Consider the following 20272-nt stretch of genomic DNA (forward strand, 5'->3'; position numbering starts at 1 on the left):
AGTACTGTAGTCTTGTATACACAAACACACACACATACACACACACAAACACACACACACACACACACACACACTTTACCCATACGCATGCAGGTGGAAGGAGGGAAGCAGAACAAAACCTGGGCACTGCAGATTAACATGTACCATACACACCTGACAGTGGCACAGAAATAAACGGAAAGCTACCAGCCGAGCAACAATTTTTAAATACTTTTCAGCCAGTTTAACAAATTGCTGGTGATACAACTTCTATCTGTATCACTATATACTCTTAAAAACATCAGCAGAGTTCAAAATAACAGAGACAAAGGTGTCTAACAAGGTCAAACACAGAGAGCAGCCTTAAAACTTAAGTTAACCCATTTATATTAATCTGATTTCTGCCACATGGCTCGTCACCTCTCTTCCGTACAATACATACAACTTCCTACAACTCTGGCTGGCAAATTCCCCATGCCTCAGATTACTCCCTGAGTTCCTATGTCTGCCCAGAAGTCCTGCCTATCTTATTCTGTTTAATTACTGACCACTCAGCCCTTTATTAAGCAAATCAGAAGGAGCCTTAATTGTGTGAGGTAAAGGACTGACATATCTTCACACAGTGTGATTAAACATCCTACAACATAATTTACCTTAAGAAAATTGCTCAGAACTAGGAAAGGAAAAAGTTAATAAAAACAGAGGTGATGGAATTAATGGGGAACAAATCTCATTAACTGAAAACTGTATTTTAATAGCAATATTTGATAATGGTAGTTTTTGAACTTTGCCAAAAATTTTTTTCATCTTTATAGAAAATAGTAATATTTGCTCTTTCATTCTCAGTCTCACACAAATATAAATGTATGTGTATGTGCATGCATTATATATATATATATATATATATATATGTGTGTGTGTGTGTGTGTGTATGTATATATTTCTACCATGATAGCTTTCCTAAGAGAGAGACTAAGACTGGATATCACAGCAATATGTGATTTTTGTAGCACTGTGCCTATCAGTCACAGCTCTATAAAGGAACCGCACAAATCCAAAATAGTTATTTGCATTAACGCACTTGAATTTCTATCTAAAATGCAGACTTGTGTGTAACACATGGACATGTTCATGTATATGTAAACATGTATGTGGGCATGCAAGCAGCAGTCAGAGGTTAAAGGCTGGAGTCTTCCTTAATTGTTCTCCAGCTTTTTAAGGTAGAATTTCTCACTAGGCCTGAAAGTTCAACAATTTAGCTGGAATGGTTGGCCAGTGAGACCCAGGATCTCGCCAGTCTCACCTCATACTGAGAGTTACAGATGTGTACCTGTGATCAGCTTTATGTGTCTTCTGGAATTCAAATCCATGCCTCACACTGGTACAGCAAACTCTCTACTGACTCTCTAAAATGTAGCCTATATTTAAGTAAAGTCTTGTTATCTCTACTTTGATAATAATTTCAGCATAAAATTCATACAGCATATCTTTCTAGAAAACAATTCTCTTAAACTGTTGAAAAGTGGTAATTTGTCAAGTGAGACACTACGCAGAAAATGAGAAGCACTTTAAAAAGCTGCTCCGCATGACCCCAAGTACTGCATTTTCTAACCCCAGTGCAACTTCAGAATGTGGTCACCCATGCACTCCATGTGTGCTTCAGACAAGGCTTGAGTCTTTCTATTGTCACTCTGAAGTACAGCAAGCAGCACCCTCACCTGCCAAGGAGTCTATGATTCCTAGTTGCCTGAGAGAGTAACAGCAGCACAGCATGCACATATTTGGTTTCAGTCTCATACAGTAGTCTAGTTTATGAGGAAGCATGGTAAAGATTAAAAACGTCAACACAGCACTGTGCAGAGCAACAGCTGACTTGGTGGGCATCATACACAGTTTGGACACAAGAGCAAAGACATTCCACTACCATGGTAGGTAAGACAATCCAAGATTTCAAATAACCTAAAACTTACAAAAATTTTCATTTCTACAGTCTTCCACTTAATATTCTCAGACTGTAAGTGACCAACTTCAGTTACTTCTTGGTAAAACAAAGCCAGATAAAAGGGAATAACTAAACACTTAGTCAAGTATGTTCTGTCTTCTCTGTTCTACTGCTATTTACAGTTCTGTATTTGTCTATATCCCAAGTAGTTCAGAGCTAAGAGCATGACTGAAGAATGTTACCAATGAATCATCTGAGCTATTATATTAGTAAATTGATCCCAATTGTGATGACTGAATAAAACTATCACTAACAATGGAATCTGACTTAGACACCTCCCCCTACCAGATTTTAGTTTTTATAACAATCTATAAAAATTTCACATAAGCAAAAAATAAAATGCTCACAAAGATACTGATTACACTAACATTTCCTTGTATTTATTACCAAAAACATGATAGCCATGTGCAAGCCTACACTCAAAATGAAGCTTTAAGGTGATCATGTTCTCATGGTTGTCCAGAAACTGCAGATACCTGCACTTATGAGAGGTTTTCTGCGAAGGGGCACTACTCACTTTCCCTAATGGAAACCTTCTACAACTATCAAACACACTGTGATTCCACAAATGACATACCTTTATATTTTCTACTCTTAGTATTTTGATTTAGTTACTCTCAATTTTAAAAGTCAAGACACAGGAACTGCTGGCACATACCTGGAGCTCCGATACCTAGGCTGAGGGAGGAGGATTACTACGAATCTTGAGCCCAGCCTAGACTGGAGATGATGAGTTCCACCTCAGTCTAGCCTAGACAACACAGCACAACCCCACCTCAGAGTTATTCCTTACTCAGGTCAAAGACAAAAAATAAAGAGGCCAAACTAAATCAGGAAATACTGTCAGTAGAAATTGGAAAATATGAGAAAATACCTAGACCTGATAGTTGCAGATGTGGCTCCTATAACATTGTATAAACCTACAAAAGTTCACCCACAGATGTGCACAGAAACACTAAACAACAATCAAGACAGAGAGGGCCTTTTCGAATCCTGAGTAACACCTCAGAGGACCAATGTGGAGGCTTCTCTCCAGATCGCCATTTCTGAAATAACCACTCTGAGGCTTAATATTAATTACAAACTGTCTGGCCTATTCGCTCTGGCTAACTATTAACTAGCCCTTATAACTTAACCCATTTGAATTATTCTATATTTTACCACAAGGCTCGTGGCTTGTTATCTCATAGCTTGCTTTCCAAGTGGCTGCTGACATCTCCTCCATCTCTGCCTTCTTTTATCCTGTATCTTTGCTTGGATTTCTTGCTTTGCTCTATTTTGCATGTTATTGGTCAAATCAGCTTCTTTATTAACCAACGGTAATAAAACATATGCACAGCATACATCCCACATCAGACCAATACAGCCAAGAGGCTCCAAAGACTGGTGGACACACTCACTGACAGCAGCTAGGACTGGTCCTAGATTTTAAGCTTAAACATCTTCATCACCTATTGTAATTTTTGAAATTAAAAACAAAATTTAAATTAATACTGTCCAGAGATGATGGGACTCCAATAACAGATGTTAAGGCTGAGAAGAGGCCATGAGGTTTTTGTCAGAGAGGCCTTAGGCAGTAAAAAGTCAGCCTCAAAGGCATGAACAGCAGAAAGCCAAATGGAAATTTCCAGTCTGGAAAAAAAAAAAAACAACAAAAACCATCATAGACATTATAATGTGCAGAAAAAGAGCAACGAGATGAACAAATTTTCCTAAGTAAGAAATTACAACAGAGAAAGAAAAAAATGTATTAAAGAACATTTAAAAAGAAAAGAAGGTTGCATTTAAAAAGTAAGAAAATGGTTTTAAAAGAGACATTTTCTAAAATAACATTCTTTTAACTCTTGGTAACAGTGGGCCAGATTCAGAGACCTCTTCGTGTATGCTGTCACCTCTGGCTCGTCCTCCCCCGACCCGGCAGCCCCACTCAGTGATCACCAGGAACCCAGTGCAAACTTTGTGACTAACCTCCAAAAATTATTCTGGGAGGGAGCGAGGGAGCCCCACCCCTCCTTCCCTGAAGATCTAGAGGCAGTTAATAGCTGCTAAGGACAGAGCTTGGGGAAGGAGGCTGTATTTGTAGACACCAGTAAAGTCATCCATGCGTCTGTAAACAATTCCTGACCCATGGTCCTATAAAAATCTTAATTAAATATATTTGGTCACTACCTCACTAGGGAGGGGAAGGAGGGAGGGCACATGAAAATACAAGAGAGGCTAGCTGGTTAGAAGAAAGGGATCAGAGGAAAGAGGAGAGGTCTAGGAGAAGGTAATAGAAATCAAAATACATTATATAGATGAAAATGCCTTACTGAAACCTATGTATAATTAATAATGTGTAATTATCACCTAATGTATAATTAATGTAATTAAAATGAAGACTGAAGACAATTTAATAAACAGTAAGCACTGCCTCTGCTCTGCCCCTCTCTTCAGGCCAGCACTAGAGCAGGCTCTTTGGTGCTCTTTATGATTGTACAGTTGGAAAGGCGTTGCTAGACCATTCTTATGTGTCTCTTTCTGCCTGACAAGACTTGGAACACCACCACTCCAAAAAAAACATAGATAAACCAGAATGAAATCACTTACATAAGTTCAATGTTTTCTTTTTTTCTTTCTTTTTTTAGGAAAAAATCTTTTTATTCCTCTTTTCATGAAAATTTTATATAAGTAAAATTGATCACTTCTATTTGTCTAGATCTTTGAAGAATTTAGGAGATTTTTTTCCATGGGAAATTATCGTGTGCATATTTTTCTCTCTCTCTCTCTTTTTTTTTAATTTCCACCTCCTCCCCCTCCTCCCACTTCCCTTCCCTACCCCCACTCTCCGTCCCCCTCCTTCTTCAGGCCAAAGAGCAGTCAGGTTTCCCTACCCTTGCTGCGGGAGAATTATCTGTATTCTGTCAATCATGTATTTTAATAAAACGCTGATTGGCCAGGCAGGAAGTATAGGCGGGTCAACCAGACAGGAAGTAGAGGTGGGACAATGAGAACAGGAGAAGGCTAGGAAGGAGAAAGCTCATTCCTCCATTCCTGCCCAGACCACAGAGAAGCAAGATGTAACCTGCCCCGCTGGAAAAGGTACTGAGCCACATGGCTAACACAGACAAGAATTATGGGTTATCATAAGATGTAAGAATTAGTTAATAAGAAGACTGAGCTAATGGGCCAATCAGTTTATATCCTAAATGTAGACTTTGTGTGATTTTCTTTGAGACTTGCCGGCTGTAGGGTACCGGGCGGGACAGAAACCCTAACAAGCCGGCCCTCATGTTACATACCCTATGGGAAGTCCGAGGTCCTCCCCCTTTTCCCCAGGTCCAAGAAGATGAGCATCCAAACAGACAAGGCTCCCACAAAGCCCATCTATGCAGTAGAATCAAAGCCCAGTGCCATTGTCCTTGGCTTCTCAATCAGCCTCCACCGTCAGTCACATTCAGAGAGTCCGGTTTAATCACATGCTCCATCAGTCCCATTCCAACTGGCCTTGGTGATCTCCCATTAGATCAGTCCCACCGTCTCAGTGGGTGAACGCACCCCTCACGGTCCTGACTTCTTTGCTCATGTTCTCCCTCCTTCTGCTCCTCATTAGGACCTTGGGAGCTCAGTCCAGTGCTCCAATGTGGGTCTCTGTCTCTATCTCCATCCATCACCAGACACGATGAATATCTTGCATATTACCATAGTTCAATGTTTTCTTAAAGCCACATGAAAAATTTTAAGAGTGGAATTTGTTCCAACAACATGTCCTTGGTGTCATTATTTGTTACACAGAAGACCATTACCCCACTCCTATTTTCCTTAGCCACACTTCTTTTATAAACCACACCCAATGACTAAAAACAGCTAGTGGGAGTTTTAAATTGTTTTCATTATATTACAGATATGATTGTTCTGGTTTCATTATTACTGTCATTGGTCAAGATCCTGTTGAGCATAATTCATAAATTAAATTTTATTATGGGTGTATACATGCAGGAACGGGCATGTGCAACCCATGCTCAGAAGTTCATGAAGGAACACACACCATTTCCAGGTTTTAAAGTTACTTAACATTTTTAAAGTGAATAATTTCCTTTAAAAAACAAAAATAAGGTTATCTGCCACTTTACAGAACCTCATAATCCCTAACAACAAATGTGTTCTTATAATGGCTGTTAAGTATAGTCTCACCCCTCCTGAAGTAAACCAATCAAAATTCAGAACTGCAGAAGTCTAGCCCCTGACACATCAGCAGTACAGCTGGACCTGATGACTGAGGAAGTCAGAGCAAGAAGACTGGAACAGTCTGGTGACAGAGTTTACTTAGTACTGTGAGCATTTACACCCAAGAAGACTGGAACAGTCTGGTGACAGAGCTTACTTAGTAATGTGAGCATTTACACCCATAGAGTCTCAGCAACATGGCTGCCTGAGCATGAGCTGAACAAGGACAACACATGGGCAGGAGCATGTACAGGAGGCCTCAGGCAGGCGCACACACCCCCCCCCTAAGGAATGCTCAGTGGGAGAAACAGTCCATGAGATAGCATACCAACTGGTTATCCAATACCAAATGGCTAGCACTGAAAACAGACATACAGTAATAAAAAAAGACTGAGCAGGTTTATTTATGTATTTAGGAAAACACACGTGTGTGCGTGCACACACACACATTTTTGCAACAACAAATAATAATAAAAGAGGCAGTGAATGTGAAAAACAGCAAAGAAGAGTATATGTTACGGTTTGAAGGGAGGAAAAGGAAGGGAAAAAATAATGTAATTATAATCTCAAAAATAAAAAATAATTAAAAATAAAATAAATAAGGTTGTCAACACAGTGTGCATTTTATGTCTCCAGCATAGACAGTGACTATTCATTACAGTGTGCAACTGCTGAGAACCCCACAGTACAAACAGAGCAGGCCTACAGTGGAAGAGGACGTCAACAAGCTTCAGTGAGCTTCTGCCTAACTCTATGATGGTAGCAGTAACACTGGTATATGTACTGTCACATAACATGAACACAGATAAAAGAAAAATCTAGTTTTGAAATAAACCTCCATCCCTAAGAAGTGACTAGAACTCAGCTTTTTAAATAGTTGATAAACACCAGGTGTACTGCTGTAAAACAGATGTGCAAGCAAGTACTAGCTGGGCCTTGTGGTGCGCGACTTCGATCCATCACTCAGGAGGAAGAGGTCAGGTAGGATGACATAGTGAGACTCTGTCTTAAGCATCACCAACAATAAGACAAAAACAGAAAAAATTGCACGTGTTTCTTTCTAGAACACTTGGGAAGGCAGAGGCAGGAGGATCAGGAATCTAGGACTGCACTAGTGAGCTTGAGGGTAAAGCTGGATAACAGGAAACCCTGTCTCCAAAAACTTAAAACTAAAGCACGACTTCAACTAACCAGAAATGAAACTGACCAGCTGAATTAATTAGAGTCAACCTTCTTTTTTTCCAAGAAACATGCCATATGGCTAAAGACACTCACAGACTGAGCCAATGAATGGGAACAATCCATCAACAGAACAAACCTGAAAACAGCTGCAGAGCTCTTCTGACAACTGAAAAAGTCAGTTTGTCCAAATTAACCAGAGAGAAGGAAGGTCACGCATGCTTAATAAAGGAAACAATTCCTCAAGATGTAACTCTAAATGCACATCCACCACACATTACGGCTTCCAATCTCATCATAAAAACACCACTGAACAGAAAAGGTCAGACAGGTTCTGATATAAGATGTGAAATTTCATGTACCAAATTCACCTTAGATGAAAGAAATCAAACTGAAAACCAGCAAAGAAAACAAGCAGCTAAACTATAGTACAAAGTGGGCCCAACTACCACCTACAGCATAGTGCATCCAACAGAAACAAAACACATTCTCCTCACCAGCCAAGGAAAACTTGTAAAACTGACCACATTCCAGGTCACAAACCAAGAATTACCAAACGCAAAAGAATCAAAATAACCTCTCTTATCCACCAGATCAACATACAATAAAATTAGAAATCAGCTGAGAGAAAGTTGAAGCAACTACAGGAATACATAGCACCTGAAAAATATGCCCTTAGATGACCAATGAAAACCTCAGCAAAGAAAAAAGTTCCTAGAACATCATCATCTGAGATACCTGGTGTACAGATACGGCAGTTCTAAGAGGAAAGCTTATAGATGAGTGCTTACATTAAAAACAAACAAACAAAAACCCCAAAAGATCACAAATAATCTAATAATGCACCCCAATATCTTGGAAAAACAAGAATAATCCAAATGCAGAAGCAGCAGATGATAAAAGTTTAAGGAAGGAAAGTAAAACTGAGAATAAAACCAAAACATACAATCAGTCTAAGTCAGAATAACAAACCACTAATAAACAAACCTATGGCCCGGAGAAGAAAGACTCAAATTAATAAAATTAGCAATGAAAGGGGAGGTTACTACAGACTTCAGTTTATCTAAGTCAGTCATTAGGAATTATAAATAAAAATTTATAACCTAAAATAAAACTACACAGAATATATTCCTAGGCCATGCATGACCGACCAGAATTCAGAAGACAAAAAAACAGTTTGATAATGCCATTGAAGTAGTAATTTAAGTTTCTCAACAAAGAATAGTCCAAATTCAGGTGGATTTACTGGCAAATTCAACCAGGATCTAACTTTTTTATACTTATTTTCTTAGGAGAAGAAGAGGTTGTCACATCTCACATATGAAAGTCAGATACTTGGAGTACTTTTCTCCTTCCTATCATGTAGGCTCCTCAAACTCATTCTACTACAACATTACATTAATGAGAAAGTTAAAGACAATTTCACTGAACACACATGTAAAAACTCATAAATCTCTTACAAATCAAATTGAAGAATACATTAAGATCACACCCATGACCAAACTGATTTTATCACAGAGATGCAAGGTTGATTCAACCTACAGAACTGTAAGTGTAACTCAGCATGTAAGGAGATTTAAGGACAGCACCCTTCATAATAAAAAGCCTAGAAGCAGAAAGAACATACCTCAGCAAAACAAAGGTTAGATGCGACAAACCTATGGTCAACTAACTATGGAGAAAAGGCTGTTTCCTCTAAAATTTAGACTGAAACACAGGACCCTATTCTCTCTATTCTTATTCACCACGGTGCTGGAGTCTTACCTAAAGAACTAAGGCAGAAAAAAGAAAACAAAGAGACACAGACACAAACTACTTGAGATCTTACCTAGGTTGTTCTTTGAGGATGATCAATTCCTGGTGAACAGTACCTGGACACATCATCCCAACTTTTCTGAGCAGCTGGGCAATTCAGCACAAAGCATGGGGGTGTGGTGACAGCAGCAGGGATCTTCTCTGCCACCACTCTGTCAGGAAATGCTGAGCAGAACTGGCCTGCCTTCCTCACAGTCTGCCTGCACATCAACAAAGGATGGCTGAACCGTCTCCCTCCCTAATGCTACTCTTCAAAAGACACCCGGAGTTTTCTTTCTTTGCTAGTGTATCTACCTGCCCAACAGAACTTTTTGGATATATTTGAAAACAAAAGGCTTTGATTAAGGCTCTAATTCTATTCCTATATTCAAACCTAATAGAGCCACCTTCATGGTTCTGCTTATAGGCGTCCTTTTAAATGAAATTAGATTTTCCATGTTGTGGGATGACTGCGAGAATAGTTCACAAACAACTGTGAATCAAAAATTGCTCTTGGAATACTTAGAGAAAAAGATGTGCAGCCTTAATATCTAGACATCTAGCAGAGATGCCAATCAGAAGCACAGTGACAGGACAGTCTCATCTGATTAAAAGATGCATTCCAAAATGTCCACTGTGTACACACACACACACACACACACACACACACCCCTACGTAAAAGTTTATTTACTTATGTATATGGGTGGTCTGAATGCCAAAAGTGTGCCCAGTATCCAAGGAGGCCATAAGAGGTTTGAGATCCCCTGGGACTGCTGTGAGTCACCTTGTGGATACTGGGAACTGAACCCAGGTCCTCTGGAAGAGTAGCAAGGACTCTTAATGCCTACCTCTCTCACCCCTATAGCTATATTTTTAAAACTAGACAGACAATATGTATACTTTTTGTTGTCTGTTTTCACGTATAGGAAAAGATAAAGGCAAGACTATAACATACCATGAAAGGGTATTCATGCTTAATTAAAAAAAAAAGAATCAAAATTTTAAATTTTATATACTAGAAGCAAAGCAAATTTATACTACCAAATGCCAAGTCAGGGCACGGCGCTCACACAAGGATTTCCCAAATAATTTAGCAAAGTGTGAGTGTCACATCTGTCATCCAGGACTTAGAACCCAGGAAGCTCCTCATCAGTGTCAGGTCAGGCTGGTGGCAAAGTGAGGTCAAGGCCACCAACAAGAGCCTTGGAGTGAGACAATCACTCCCTCACACACACAAACAATTTCAAAACATAACACTAAACATAATGGTAAACCAGTAGGGCATAGGGAGAAAAATAAACAAAGCACTCAACTGTTTCCGGATCACAGAGGAGCACTGTGCACACGAAGGGCCAAGAAAGCCGGTGTGGCACACTGTAACCTTCGCATTTAGAAGCCTGAGAAAGGAAAACTGAATTGAAGGTCAGCCTGGGCTACGTGCATACATACACATGATACAGAGACTGTATCAAAGAACCCAATTCTATTTTTAAAATTTAATTACATCATTTTATTATATAATTATTTTATTACTCACTATTAAATATAATTAAATACTGAATAAAAATATGGTTGTTAACAATTATGTTATATAGTTATATTTATTAATAAGTAACAAATATGGCAATTATATAGCAAACATTAGCTATAATTAATATAATAACTAATATATAACATATTGGCGACTTTTTCTCCTATGGTGTGTTTATTTTTAAATATTTTGTAATTTGTTAATATATTATATGCATAAGTACAAAAAAATCAGGTTTATGTAAACAGATTTTTTCCATCATGAAAATACCAGCAAAGGATTTGTATTTTAGAAATAAAATGCTAAATTTGTACCAGAAATACCACATCTTGCTTCCCATAGCCAGAATCAACCTGCATCATAAGACAAATACTGTGGTCTGAGTAGACTTTTGTCATTCAAACAATCAGGACTTCTTAGAGGCAGTGGTAACTTGGGAGCAGGAACATAGCAAGAACTCTATCAATGCCTACTATAGTCACTTCAAAGACTGGAAAGTCAACTTGAAAAGGCACCTTTCCCCCCAAAAAATCTCACATCAATAAGAATAAAACCACAAAGCAATAAATATGTCAAATGTTCAAATCCACAAGCTCACAATAACACTTAAACAAACCCTACTTTCGAGGAACATGGAAAACAAGCCAGTATTTGAAACCCAGTGAGGAAAGGAAAGAATCCAAGCCTATTTGCTTCTTTCCTGTAAAAGCCTAGGACACCGAGTGCCTGGAGAGGTTTTCTTTAGGGAAACACTATGAACCAGAACACAATGCTTGTGCACACAAATGGAATAACCATGGTCACCAGTGATTATCCTCAACCAATGGATGCTTCTTTGAGAATGTACTAATAAAGTTTATAGATAATTCTGCTTCCCTAACCTTCCAGATAATAAGAGCTGACAGCAAAATTAGACTACTATCCATAGACCTAGCTGCTGATTTATAGAAAATACAAGGGAAAAAAAATCCCTAAAAAGATACAATTAAAAAATCACAGGGTCTGGGAAACTTTACAGACAGACAGGAAGTGATAATTAAGTGAACTGTGCACCTGTAGTAAACTAGGCATCTTGCTGCTCTTCTATGAAAACATACTAAGAGAAGTTGAAGGAATTTAAAAGGCTATTAAAAATTGTAACATCTATTAGATAACTAACACCTGGACCACAGTATGAAATTCTCAAAAAAGTAAAACTAAAATACCTACATGATCCAAAGGCCTGCTCTAAAATTCCAGAAAGAACTTAAAGTCTGAAATCATGATCTCATAAAACTGTATCAAGGAAAGAAACAAAGGAGAAGCAATCCAACTGTCCATAAAGCAAAGCAAATAAGTAGAGAAAGAAAATATATTATGCGCATAAAATGGTGTGCAACTTGGCCACTGAATTGGTAATGCATGCCTTTAATACCAGCACTCAGGAGGCAGTGGAAGGTTGGTGGATCTCAGTGAGTTCAAGACCAGCCTGGTCTACAAAGCTTGCACCAAGGCTGCCAAGGGTTAGATAAGATCTCTCTCTCTCTCTCTCTCTCTCTCTCTCTCTCTCTCTCTCTCTCTCTCTCTCTCATACACACACACACACACACACACACACACACACACACACACACACACACACACACAGGAAGGAGGGAGGCAGACAGACAAGGAAATAGTGTCAACTACAATATGGAGACCAGAAAAGGACAATCAGAAAGAGACAAGTATTGTCAGGATGCTGCTTCCAAAAGGACCCTAAAGTATTCAAATCCAGAGAAAAGAGAAATAAAAGAGCTACAGGTTTGATGAACTGCTCGGCACAATCAGTCACTGCTGATACCTGCATTACAATAGTGAAGATAGCAACTGTTTTGTGGTTTCAAGTATAAATAGAAAGTATGCTTATATTCCTTCTCACACTAAAAGACAATAATCAGGGGGCAGGGCACAGCAGGGAACAATTGGTCAGAGGGAAAATCTCTACCAAAGGCCATGGATATGAGAGGGAACTATGAGTTTTCTCTCTAACTCATGTTTGAAACTCTTTTTTTTAAGTCAAAATAATCATATAACCCGATAGCCAATGAGTCCTAATAACTTGATGAGAATTCCACAAGGAAAATAAAACAACATGCACAGGAGAACACTATTGGTCCTGGTCTATTTTAAGAAGCTAGGCAATTTAACCTCAATGTACACACAAGGAAGGCAGCAAAGGGATCTACCAATCCCCACAAGGCTTCTAGCAATCAGCAGTGCATATGTGGTGGAAAATAGGAAATAGCACTCTCTTCCTTACATGGTTTGCACAAATCTTTTATACACCGAACCTTTCCCAGCTTGTGCTATGTAGCCACAAAGTTTAAGTGAGTTCCTCCAGCCAGTGGAGGCCTTAGCCCTCCTTTTTGGGTATTAAGTAAAAAACAAGCAAAAAATTAGTTGTACACATGCATCCTGATGGCTAAATGACAAGTGGTCAGGAAAGACTGTGGATCACTGGACAGAGGTGTAGATGTCAGATTATACAGGCTATATTCCTACATTTTATGGCAGTCAAAATTCTGAACAACCTGGGGCAGTGGTCGCCTAGCCTTCTGATAGTGAGACAAACTGATGCCAACCAAAGCAAGGGGTCAGGATGTGCTAATGTCGTTCTGCTCCTTCTACTGCATTTAGGAAACGCTGGGGGAAGAGGTGTTTTTCAGTCTACATGACAAAATGGGCATAGATAGGAAGATGTGACCTAAGTCATCCCGCTCCACCTAGGAGACAGAAGGCTAATGAACAACTTCCCCTGCAGTTTACATTTTGATATAAAAGCTGTTTGGAGAACAAACATGGATGATTTTTCAGGATATGAATTCAGGACTTTCAGCTATTCCTCCAGCACCACCATCTTTCAATCCACAACATAAACTTTCACTGAATTTTCAGCACTGCTCTGAATAATGGCTAAGTTTGACTGTCCTGTTCTAGACATGGAGCCAGCCTCCCTTCATCCCTCTCTCAGTGAAAGTTTATGTTGTAGATTGAAAGAAAATGGCCCCCCAAGAGATTGGCACTATTCAGAGGTGTGGCCTTGCTGGAGGAAGTGTGTCACTGTGAGGGCGGGCTTTGAGGTCTTCTTTGCTCAAGCTTCCTTCAGTTGACTTCCTATTGCCTGCAAGATACAGGACTTTCAGCTATTCCTCCAGCACCACCATCTGCCTGCATGCCACCATGCTCCCCACCATGATGATAATGTACTGAACCTCTGAAACTGTAAAACCTCTCAATTAAATATTTTCCTTAAAAGAGCTGTTGCAGTCATGGTATCTCATCATTGCAATAAAACCCTAACTAAGACAAAAGTTGGACAGGACTATTGCTGTGATAGGCCTGATGTTGTTCTCCTTTGGAATAATATGAACTTTGGTTCTTTAGGTTAGGAAAGCAATTGTGATGTGATGAGTTGTAGGGGACTCTCTAAAGAGGTTTTATAGGAGCAGAGTTTTAGCATGTGGCCTAGAGATCATTCTTGTGATGCTTTGGTGAAGAAAGTGGCTGCCTTTGCCCTTGTCCAAAGAGCCTGCCTGACGCTACAGTGAAGAGTTCAGATTAATTCTGTTGGTAGAAGTAAAGACTATGTCATGTGGTTTTTAGGGTAACTTTAATGAAGATTTATAATGAAAAGGAGCAAGTTGAGCAGGGTAAATTATAAAATGTAAACTTTAAGGAGAAAATGAGCATCAGATTTAGCTATTCCAAGAGCTAAATCCTGCCTTCAACAAGATAAATAGATTAAGAAGTGGCATAAAGAGAGTGGTAACCTCATGGCAAGATCCCACCCAGCTAAATTTCCAACTTGTGAAAATAAATTAAAGAAAAGCTTAGAGCTGGTGTGTGGTGGTGCAGGCCTTTAATCCCAGCACTGAGAAGGCAGAGGCTGGGAAATCTGGGTCTGATGCTAGCCTGATCTACAGAACAAGGTTCACGACAGCCAAGCTTGAGTGGTACAAGGCTGAAAGGTGTTAAAGATGTCCATATTCCAGGCCCAGTAAGCAGCAGAACTTGGCAGCTTTGGCCACGTCGTTTTGGAGTCAGGAATAAAGCTCCTGAGGCCAGGCATGTGTTAGGGGTGTTCCTGACTGGAGGCCACTGCATGCAGCTGTGAAGTTGAAGCCTGGATTGTCTTAGAGAACCCAAGAGGTTAGCTATGCCAGAGTTGTGGGATACCTGCTAAGGGGAGCTGCTAACAGGAAGTGGAACCAGCCCAGAGAGAGAAGTGTGTCACAGTCAACAAAGCAGAACAGAGCTGGGGAGCTGAAGAGCGTTTTGACATGAGACATGGAGGTGCGGAGTTTGAAATTTGCCCAGCACTTTCCAATTTTGCTTTGGTTCAGTATTTCCTCAATATGTTACTTCCCTACGTTTTAATGTGCTATTAAATGTTGGAAGTATGTGATCTGCTTTTTGATTTTGATTTTTTTTTTTTACAGGAGGATTACAGTTAAGAGATCGCCATGTGTCTGAGAAGAGACTTTGTTCTTTGAAACAAGTTTGAAACTGTTTTAGACTATGGACATTCTTGTTGTTGGACTGAATGCATTTTTTTGCATTATGATAGTGCTTATAAGCCTTTGGGGGTAGGGAAAAAAACCTAAATAAGACAGTTTATATCTCGAATTTTATATTTACTATTTTCAGATCATGGTTGATGTAGTTAAAAAAATCAGCAAGTCAGAATATGAGGAGAGACTACTGTGCTCCATGACACGGTCAACATATAACTGCAGCATTTGAGGAAACCACATTCTGAACCATCTTTAAACACATGACACACTGATGCATGTACAAAGGGCTTCAGAGCTCTGAGAGACTGGATGTCCTCTGTAACCCTGGCTCTCTAGCACTAAGGTACACAAACAACTAACCACAAGTTTATAGTTTGCAATGATATAAAAAAAATCATTTTGGAGATTTTCAGCAAAATTTGCAAATGTTTGAAATGACCCAATTTAACATAGCCTATGAGCTGTTTCAAACATAAAAGCAGTGATACAGTCTGCATGTTGGCGCAGAAGAGGAGGGAGGCAGCTACTGTCACTTTTTAAGATAAGATGCCAACAACCAGAAAACTAGTCTTGAATGAGAGCTTCAAATAAAGCAAACAGGTCTCCTCAGAGCAGAGAGCAGAGGGGACAGAGGCGGGCAGGAAGAAAACGGTCGGAGTCTTCCAAATCTAGGATGATGAAATAACCTGGAAGGTAAGGGTGCTTGCCATACTTCAGGATACCACACAGAAAACTGGTTCTCTGGTCACTGTGTGGAGGAAATGTGTAGAAGGTGCCAGTAAATGACGGTAAATAGTAGAAGGATGGTAAATGGCTGCTGGGGGAGGGGGGCTCCTTTCTCTTCAGAAATGGAGCCACTGGTAAGCCGTCCCTGCTCTAACAGGGTGTAGGGTGTAAGGTTCTACAGCCATTCACAAAGATTAAGAATGATTAAACCCATGCTTAATATGGTACCACACGTCTTCAATCCCAGAACTCAGTAGGCAGAAGTAGAGACAGGCCTAGCGTTGAATAAGTCTAAGGTATCTAATATCAAATTTTTATCTACCATCAAAATTTCACAAGTCATCAAACTCTGCCAAAAGTCAGAGAGCCCTGGTACATTCAGCAGTGTAGTCATTATTACATGACAGCTGAGATTTATAATTCAAAATGAAAGACTTCTAAACTTTTCTAAAGAGGTAAAAAATGTTTCTTCCTAAAGTTATCAACTAAATAAACATGTAAAATCTTATATATTTAACTGCATACTTAGTAATATCAGGATAAGCAAAATGCCCTAAAACTCACCAAGATGATGGACACAAACAGAAGAACTGTTACCAGCAATATCAAATTTTAGCCCCCCCCCAAAAAAAGCTAGTCACAAAATGTAGGTCATTTCATAACAGATCATATTCATGTCATCTTTTCATACTGATGTGGTGGTACATCATGATAAATGATGAGAATGTTCCCCAAGAGCTCATACGTTTAGTTGCTGAAACAGTTGGGAAGGACTAGAAGGTGTGGCCCTGTTGTATCACTGGGGGTCGACTTTGAGGTTTCCAAAGCCCACATCATTCCCAGTTAGTGCTCTCTGCCTTACGGTTGTTGATTCAACATGTAAGCTCTTGGCTGCTATTCCATGCTTGCCTGCCTGTTGCTGGGCTCCCTGCCTTGATAGTCGTGGACTCTAACCCTGTGAAACTATAAGCCCCCATAAATGTTTTCTTTTTGGTAATTTGTCTTGGTCATGGTATCTCAAGACAACAATAAAAAAGTAACACACTTGATAACCATAAAAATTATAGAAAAATTATAATCTTCAAAGGAGGGTACCCGTTACTAAAATGCTAAGCTCTTCTGAGATTCTTGAGAAATTTTTATTTCTCAAAAGTCTCTTCAAAACAGCTACAAATCACTGACCTGGGAGAGAAGGAAAGGGGGAAGTATCTTACCATTGGCAGTGCATTGATGTGAGAATGTACAACTGGATATCTGACCACCAAACACAAGTTGCTGAGGCTAAGGAAAAGGAAAACAAATTCAATTTAAGATTCCCCACAGCAAATTCTGCATGTTCAAAATACTCATCGGCTTTGGCATCCACCAGGGAGACTCTCCCTGGGGTGGCTGTGTCACAAAGAGCAACAAATGCTAGCTGCCTACTACTGAGAGGGTAGTGCAGTTAGCATCCAAGAAAGCTCAGTCCCAGAGTGTTCAACTGAAGTAGGATGCTACGGTGTGTTCATCAGTCATGACCATGAGCCATGAAAATCATGTGAAGTTGCATTCTATAGATTTTCGTTCATGAGAAACATATTTAACTGGTTTTAAATTAACTGGTTATCACAACGTGGCAGTCATTAATATCAGACTTCACACAAAAGGGCTCTACCTCTCTACTTTTCTCAATGAGAGAAGCACAGCACATTACACCAATAGAACTTCTGCAACATGCAAGTTATGTTTCATATGCCACATCTAAGAGGTGATACTCAGAAAGGACATGGATCAGTGCAAAGTAGATTAGCAGGCTGATGCCACCAAGAGGAGAGGTAGCCACAGTGGCATGCTTACGTTCCTATAGCAGAAATTCGAATTTAAGCATGTCAATAATTAAGATCACCAATATCCTGAATAACCATAAAATCCAAATCCCTTTAGATTTGTTCCTCTGGTTTTACTTCTCACTGAGCACCTAGTTATCCTGGCACATGACCGCACTTAGTAGAGACCCAGGAATCCAAGTTAACATTAGATATCACATATTTATAGAAGGTCATGTCACCATACATCACTCCACTGGCCTGCAGTTCTTTAAGCAATGCTATGAAAACAAGCCTAGGATTTTTTTTTCTCATTTTTTAATTATTATTTTTAAAAACAATCTTATTTTACATACCAATCTCAGTTCCTTCTACCACTCCTCCTCACACTCCCCCACCTCCTCTCCACTCCACTCTCCATCTATTCCTCAGAGAGAACAGGGCCTCCCACAGGGAGACAACAAAGTCTGTCACATCACTTGAGGCAGGACCAAGGCCCTGCCTACTATATCCAGACTGAGCAAGGTATTTCTCCATAATGAATGGGCTCCAAATACTAGAGATAAATACTAGTTTCACTGCTAGTGCCCCCACAAACTACCCAAGCTGCACAACTGTCACCCACATTCAGAGGGCCGCTTTTGGTCTTACACAGGTTTCCCAGCTATCAGTCCAGAGTCAGTGAGCTCCCATTTACTCATCAGTTGTTTCTGTGTGTTTCCCCATCATGGTCTTGGCCCCTTTGTTCATAATATCACTCCTCCCTCTCTATGACTGGACTCCAGTTCGGTCCAGTGTTTTAGTGTGAGACACTGGTTTTCGGTATGAGGAGCTAGGACACACTGTGAAACACTCTATAAACAGAACTACTGAATCCCAACAAAACCTAGATACCAAACTCTGCTTGCCTTAGGGTTATTCAAAATGAACATCATTTATTTTACATTTAACATCAAAAAAGTATAAACATTTTTAAAAGATCTTTAAAAAAATTTATGTCTTTCAGTCATTTTAGAGTCCTCTGCTGAGAGTTTTCTGTTTAGATCTGTACTCCATTTTTTTTTAAATTGGATTATTTGTTCTTTTGATGACCAATCTCTTGAGTTCTTTGTATATTTTGGAGATCAGACCTCTGATGTGGAGTTGGTGAAGATCTTTTCCCATTTTGTAGACTGCTGTTTTGTCTTGTTGACCTTTGCTTTATGGAAACTTTTCAGTTTCAGGAAGTCCTGTTTAATTGTTTCTCTCAGTGTCTGTAGCACAATGTTCTTATCAGGGGGAAAAAAGAGCTTTGCTTTGCCATACATGCTTTCTATTTATTTATATACAATTAATATATAACATATTGCTAAATTATGTGCATTTCAAAGTACACAGAAGTAAGAGATAAGGTAATCTGCAAACAAACTTTCTGTTGCTTTTGCATTGTGACCTTTTTATACGTCTTTTTAATCAATGGCTTTTTTTTGTCATTAAGAAATATTTTAAGCCAGACATTGTTGATGCACGCCTAGAATCTTAGCACTCAGGAAGCAGAAGTAAGGGCAATCTCTGTGAGTTTGAGGCCAGTCTGGTCTAGAGAACAAGTTCCAGGACAGCCAGAGTTATGTGATGTGATCCTGTTTCAATTTAAAAAACAAAACAACTTAAGGTACAGCTTTCTCTAAGACTAAGAGTCAGTAACAAAAGGAATAGGTCTGTATCAGGCCTTCCTTGGAGACTTTTAATTTCAGACAACTAAACTGATTAGATCTAGCAAGTGGGTATTCATTTCAGTTTCTAAATATCAGTTTTCTACCACCCTTCCCTGTTCTTGTTTTAATATGCAATTTCTTTGTAAAAAATGTTCTTGTAAAAGTGAGCTAAAAAATAGATACTATAATCCAAACAAATGAAGTCACAGTAATCTTGAAATCCATGGAGATTCTGAAAAATGGAATGAATAGGTGTATTCTCACCCATACCCCCACCCCAGTCAGCACTGTCATCTAGATTATAAAAGGCTCTTCCAGCAGACCAGAGCCCTTCATCAAGTATCAGAAACAAATATCTTGTCACCTAAAATGAGCATCAATAAACTACAACAATTTCCACCCACAGACACCTCGTAACTCACTCACCTAGCCACACATATGAACTTGGGGCCACACTGGATCAGCTCATCCCAGTTCGTTTCCATTCCAGGGCTCTTTTCCTTTCTTGAAGTCAGTGTAAATTTTCCTCACCATCCCCATAGATGTATTTAATGGAAGTTCTACTAATTATCTCTCCTCAATACCCTTTACTCTTGTATTTAACTTGCCCTCATACTATAGCTCTTTCAAGTATATCACTTAAATAGTTAAGTAAATATCTGGTACTACAGCATCAAGAATGAGTTATCATAAGTAAACAGTAGGGTGACAGACACAGCTATCAGTAGACAATCTGAAATAAACGCAGGAATTTTAGAAACACACGGAGGCCCACACTACTTTCCAGTTCAACTGTTTTCTGAGAAGTCAATGCATTTAC

General features: G+C 39.3%; 1 protein-coding gene across 7 annotated transcripts in view; it reads right to left on the bottom strand.

The window, feature by feature from the left end:
- Tbl1xr1 (TBL1X/Y related 1) overlaps window positions 1-20272 on the bottom strand; it is a 135410-nt gene that overhangs the window by 41177 nt on the left and 73961 nt on the right. For 4 of the 7 annotated variants that reach the window (XM_085682286.2, XM_087899637.1, XM_087899636.1 and 1 more), the window contains exon 2: window positions 17168-17234. The exons of the other annotated variants lie outside the window; for them this stretch is intronic. The gene's annotated coding sequence lies outside the window, so the exon portion shown is untranslated. The remainder of the gene's footprint in view (window positions 1-17167; window positions 17235-20272) is intronic. 7 annotated transcript variants of the gene reach the window in all.

This window comes from Myodes glareolus, chromosome 20, assembly GCF_982192425.1.
Source record: "Myodes glareolus chromosome 20, mMyoGla1.1, whole genome shotgun sequence".
Taxonomy (NCBI): domain Eukaryota; kingdom Metazoa; phylum Chordata; class Mammalia; order Rodentia; family Cricetidae; genus Myodes; species Myodes glareolus.